Source organism: Hyperolius riggenbachi, chromosome 2, assembly GCF_040937935.1.
Source record: "Hyperolius riggenbachi isolate aHypRig1 chromosome 2, aHypRig1.pri, whole genome shotgun sequence".
Classification (NCBI taxonomy): Eukaryota; Metazoa; Chordata; class Amphibia; order Anura; family Hyperoliidae; genus Hyperolius; species Hyperolius riggenbachi.
The window spans coordinates 185,441,476-185,448,051 of record NC_090647.1 but is presented as its reverse complement, the minus strand read 5'-3'; positions in this window follow the sequence as shown (position 1 = coordinate 185,448,051).

Genomic DNA, 6,576 nt, shown 5'->3' with positions numbered 1-6,576 from the left:
GCAGCAGACGTGATGGAACAGGAGGAGGCGCAGGAGGAGAAGGCCACGCTTTGAGACACAACAACCCAGGCCTTGCAGGAGGACAAGAAGCGTGCGGATAGCATGCTTTTTACCGCCATGCAGTCATAAATATAATAAAGATGAGAGGTTCCATAAACAGTAAACAGAATGCTATATAGTGTGGCTGAGCGAGCGGTGTACTACTATTCCCAGCAGACACAGAGTGGCAGTAAACAGAATGCTATATAGTGTGGCTGAGCGAGGTACACAGAGTGGCAGTAAACACAATGCTATATAGTGTGGCTGAGCGAGCGGTGTACTACTATTCCCAGCAGCGACACAATGACTGGGGGGACCCTGGCTAGCGTGGCTGGAGCGCGAACTACCCTGCCTGCCTACCCAAAGCTAAACCCACAGACAAATGGCGGAGATATGACGTGGTTCAGGTATTTATTTACCCGAACCACGTGACAGTTCGGCCAATCAGAGCGCGTTCGGGTCCGAACCACGTGACCTGTTCGGCCAATCACATCGCTAGCCGAACGTTCGGGGAACGTTCGGCCATGCGCTCTTAGTTCGGCCATGTGGCCGAACGGTTTGGCCGAACACCATCAGGTGTTCAGCCGAACTCGAACATCACCCGAACAGGGTGATGTTCTGCAGAACCCGAACAGTGGCGAACACTGTTCGCCCAACACTATGCTCAGCCAGAGTTCCAGCCTGCTGCTGCTCGGCCAGAGTTCCAGCCTGCTGCTGCTCAGCCAGAGTTCCAGCCTGCTGCTGCTCAGCCAGAGTTCCAGCCTGCTGCTGCTCAGCCAGAGTTCCAGCCTGCTGCTGCTCAGCCAGAGTTCCAGCCTGCTGCTGCTCAGCCAGAGTTCCAGCCTGCTGCTGCTCAGCCAGAGTTCCAGCCTGCTGCGAGCCAGAGCTCCAGCCTGCTGCTGAGCCAGAGCTCCAGCCTGCTGCTGAGCCAGAGCTCCAGCCTGCTGCTCAGCCAAGGTCAGAGATTTTGCCTGCTACACAGCCAGTATCTAAAGAGATCCAGTCTGCTCCCTGGAGAGTTTCTGTCTTCTGACTAGTAAGTGTCTTTAGATTTCCAGCCTGCTGCCCATCCAGTCCCTGTAGGGTTGCAGCACTGCCATATTACAACCAGGAGAGATTTTGTTTAATTGTCAGCCTGTTGCTCAGGTAGACTCTGCCACACTTCAGCCAGCTACCCAGGTAGACTTTTCCTCACTTCAGCCTGTTCAGACTGCCACACTTTAGTTTGTCAATCATGTAAGAGAAAAATACAGGAACACCAGGAGCCTGTTCTGGTGTAGTAGCGTCTGTAAGGTTGAAATAAGATTGCATGAATAATACAAAGTTTGGTTGCTTTATCCAGCAACCACAATCTGGGCATGTGGGGAAGTGCCATCCACACTTGGCCTTGTGAGATCTTTGACAGTCACAGCTCCCAAAAACCTTGAAAGGAGACTAATCAAGATATTTTTCAATAAATGTTATTTTGCGCATAGACACCGCATGTCACAGCCTAAAGCACAGGTCAATTAAGTGCCTTCAGGGAGAAAAGGACGACATTCAGGGCTCTTAATGGTAAACATTAACAATTGCATATATACATATCGTGTACAGCTATCAAAGGCATAAATATCAAACCATTGCTGGATGACATGCAATAAAATGTATTTTATAAAACTTACATAAATAAAAATGAAGGTCCAGATTAAAAAATAATAAAAGTATAAAGGTGGTGAGCCATGGAAAACCTCACTGGGGTCACTGGAGTTTGTGGTTTCAAACATTGTTTGTGGTTTAAAATATTGTGACATGGTTCCCAATCCCACTAACCTCAGGGAGGGACTGCACATAATAAGTGTTCCAAGTGTAATGAAAGTGTTTCGGGAGAGGGTGCATTATATAATAGTCTCTGAAAAGGCTGAAGATTAATGCCTTCACGAGTGATGTCACTGCTTTCTCTATTGTCCATCGGCCATTTTACTGGAGCCTCATGGGGACCACCATCTTGGGTGTGATAGTATTTACAGAGCGGTTGTGCGAAATAAAGTTTGTCGAAAAATATCTCGATTAGTCTACTTTCAAGGTAGATCTAAGGCTCCCTGCACACTGCAAATCCGATTTGCGATTCCGATTTATGATTCTAATTTTCCCTGAATACTATCAACAGAAAAACGCAGAAAAAATGCAGCATGCAGTAACAATTAAAAATCAGAATCGCATGTAAAAAACGATTAAAAACCAGAATCGGAATCGCATGCAGTATGCAGGGAGCCTAAGAGAGACTCTGCCGTAGCTCCAGAGTCCTAACTGGCCCTCTTTTGGAGGGACAATCCCTCTTTGGGAACCCTGTCCCTCTCTCCTTCTTTCTTTCTCATGTGTCCCTCTTTCAGGACTGTACAGTATGTACAGATCTGGGTAAAAATATGTATTTTTGTAATGAAAAATGTGTTTTAATTGATTCTAAACTTTATTACCTTCCTTTAAGGCTAATTTCACACCAGGACGTTGCGTTAGAGGGGGCGTTAAGGTCGCATAACGTCCCCCTAACTCAACGCCTGGTGGTGCTGGATCTGGACGTCAGAGTGAGCCGCGTTGTGCAGCTCACTCTGGCGTCAGTGATGCCGTGATGCGCACTCTTGTGCGCATGCGGCATCACGTGGTCCCGCCGGCCAATCGCCGCACAGAGCGGCTGCTCCAGGAAGTAAACACTGCACGTCATAACGTGCAGTGCATATTAATTAGCCATGTACCTGGCCGCTCTCCGCTCCTTCCCAACATTACTGAGCATGTGCAAGCAGTCTAACGCGGCTCAGCCGCGTCCAAAGTACTGCATGCAGTACGTTGTCTTGTGACGCAGCGTTACAATGTAACGCAACGTCCGCACTGTGAACAGCCCCATTGATTTTTCATTACTGTGCGGTGGGCTGCGTTACAGGCTGCTCTAACGTGCGCCTGTAACGTCCCACTGTGAAACCAGCCTAAATTAATATATCTTATTTTTTACATGTTAATATGAAGGAAAATGAACCAGGATAGAGATTACCAGTGTGGTTTGAATTACAAAACATCATATTTACTTATGAAATCTTTATAGTATGCATGACTAGGGGTGTGCCAGGGGTGTGATTAGGGGTGTGACAGGGGCATCGCTCAAGTGTCCCTCCTTCTTATCTTAAAAAGTTGGGAGGTATGGACTCTGCCAAGCTTCAGCCCATTGCCATACATGCCTTCTGCACTTTCCCATGCTATATACCGGTACTGCATCCTGTTGCCCAGCCCCAGAGAGACTCGGCTGCAATTCAGCCTTCTTAACCTCCTTCCAGCCTGCCATCCAGCCAGACTGTGCCACATTCCAGTCTCTTTTGACACGCCCCATAACAAAACTCAGATTTTAATAATATCCATCATAGAACAATCCTACATTATCTCACAAAAGTGAGTACACCTCTCACATATTAATACATATTTTATGATATTGTTTCATGGAAAAAGATATATAAGATATAACACTTTGATACACATACATTACACCTGGCCAATCTTTTTGCACTGGTGCAGTCACATGGGGAAGAGGTATGCCGATGCAACAGGAAGCTGAGCTTTTCAGAGTTTGCATATTACAGTCTGGTGAGGTGATGATAATTAACATGACAGTTAAGATATGGATTTAGGGCCTGTTTCCACTAAGTGGGAATTCACAATGCAAATATTCACATTGAAGCTGTAACCAGTGCATGTCAATGGAGTCATTTCCATTGAATGCAAATTTTCCAAACTTGAAAAAAAAATATGGATTTCATGCACCCGCTTTCCATACAATGATTGATGGCCACATCCCGATTTTCATATTAACATTCGCTGAAATTACGCGGAAATCCCATTCCAGAAAAACAGATGCAGAATGCAACATGCTAGTGAAAATAGGCCATTAAGGTAACTTACAGCTGCAACTGACACATTTGGGTGCTTGATGCCTAAAATTTTTGCCGCCCACTTTTTTTTTTTTTTTTTTTTTTTTAATTGTTCAGGTTTGCTTCAATAGCATCTTATCTGGGGTACATACATGTAGTTAATGTGTAACTTTCCTTATAACTCAAGTCCTCCACATCCCTTATTCATTTAGCAGTTTTAAGCTACATTTTTCCTAGCTACAGCACATTCTTATTTTATGAACTTATGCCCACAATTTAACTGCAATATTAAATCTTTTGTATGAAGGTAAATTATGTCTTTCCCTAGTCATCTTTGCTATTTAAAAGCAGTTTAAGGCTGCTTTCACAGTGGGAGGTTACAGGCGCACGTTAGTGCAGCCTGTAACGCAGCCCACCGCATAGCAATGAAAAATCAATGGGCTGTTCACAGTGCCCACGTTGCGTTACATTGTAACGCTTCACGTTATTTTAAAGTGCTGCATGCTGTGCGTTCTACGCGGCTAAGCCACGTTAGACTGTAAGCACATGCTCAGTAGTATTGGAGGAGGAGGTCGCCCCCTTCTCCTCCTCGGCCAGGCACATGGCTGATTAATATTCACTGCACGGTGTGACGTGCAGTGTTTACTTCCTGGAGCGCCGCCCTGTGCGGCGATTGGCCGGCGGGACCACGTGATGTCGCATGCGTCCAAGAGGACGCATCACGGGACGTGTGAAGAGCCGCTCAACGCAGCTCAATGTAATGTTCAGCTACAACCACACTATGCGTTGCGTTAGGTGCACGTTATGCGACCTTAACGTAGCACCTAACGCAATGTCTTAGTGTGTAAGTAGCCTTAAACGCTGACAAAATTTCCAACAAAAATGTATTTTCCTACTTTTTATAAGCTATACAATTATCATATTTGCTTTTGTGCACCAGTATTATTATTCATTTAGACATTATAACTTCCCAAAGTTCAGTTAATTTATGTTTAAAGCTGCTGGTGCATTTTATTCATAACTGTTGTAATTCTGTTGTGAATGCTGCCAGCAGTTATTTCTGACCTGTGTTTCACCCCAGGACTCATCAGCTGAAGTCCTGCACAGCCAGAGAATGTTTACATAAATGTATCAAGTAAAGAATGTGTACACAAGATAAGCTTAACAGCAGTTTGGATGCGGGTTCTCCCTGCAGAAGAAAGAGTCAGCCCTGTGATGTACCCCTTTGAATGCTGTTTTACTAAAAAAAAAAACATCGTGTTAGTATATTATATGCTGTAAATAATCTTTTAGCGCAAAGAAGAAATTCTGGGTTATATTCCCGCTTTAATACAAGAGAGAACTGTGCTGGATTTAGAAGCTGCAGATTAACATTGCACTCTGGTATTTTATCTATCATAGTTTAGACCACTTCTGCATCACTGACGCATTCAATTGTAACCCCGCAACATATTATCTATTGCATGTACTGTATATGTGCAGCTCCCCAATACATACCTTTACATTAAAGAGATATTGTAGTGACATAGTAGAATGCAGTAAGTTATTCAGGATACCCACTTTTACAGTAATTTTCCTGGTTTTAGCGTTAGAAACACTTCCTATATCAATATAGTGCTTTATATTGGTATGTAGCCCCACCCTCCCATTAATGCTTAGTCTAGGCTGTTAAGCTATGGGGAATTCTCCTCCCAGAGCATTCTGGGAGACTAAGCATTATTTTCCCTGGCTTTGGAATTCTCAGAATCAAACATTCCTCAGAGCTGCACCTGATAGCGCTAAAAATGTTGCCACCTGTGATAAATTTCAGAATGTAAATCAGAAATAGGGCGTGGACCCACTAGAGCGCTTTTGTGAGTATTTTGTTTTGCTAATGAAAGTTAATGGTATTGGACCCGTTAGAGAGATTGGGGCTGATTCACAAAGGTTACTTATTTTCACCTTAACTGTAAGGAGTGCTAATGCATGAAATAAAAACATAAGGAGAGATAATTCATGAGATAAATAGATAAGGAGAGCTAAACCATGAGTTTTTTCAAATAAGGAGAGCTAAACCATGGGTTATATCAACTAAGGAGAGCTAAACCATGAGTTATGTCAAATGAAGAGAGATAAATAATGATTTAAGTTAGATAAGGAGAGCTAATCCATGATTTAACTTAGATAAGGAGAGCTAAACCATGATTTAAGTTAGATAAGGAGAGGTAAATCATGAGTTAAATCATTTAAGGAGAGATAAATTGTGAGTTAATAAATAAGGTGAGATAATTTAACAGAAAAAGCTTTGTGAATCAGGCCCATTGTGATTAGAGCTAATCACAATCGCAGGACATGCAGCATTTTGTGAGCATTTGCTCTCTAATTTATTGTATTTCAGCAGGGAAATTGCTTCTAAAAACGCTTACAAAGCGCTACCACAAAACGCTAGCGATTGCGATAGCACTTTGAGATTTGAAGTGGGTCCCAGTCCTAAGGAAAGATTTTACAATGGGCAAACACTGACTAAATGATTTATAAATTTATATTGTACAAAATGAAGCAATTTTATTTATTGTTATTTTCACTACAGGCCCTCTTTAATTCAGACCTATAAATACATTATGAATAAAATAAGAAAAGCCAATCAAATCAAAACCTGCACTGAAAA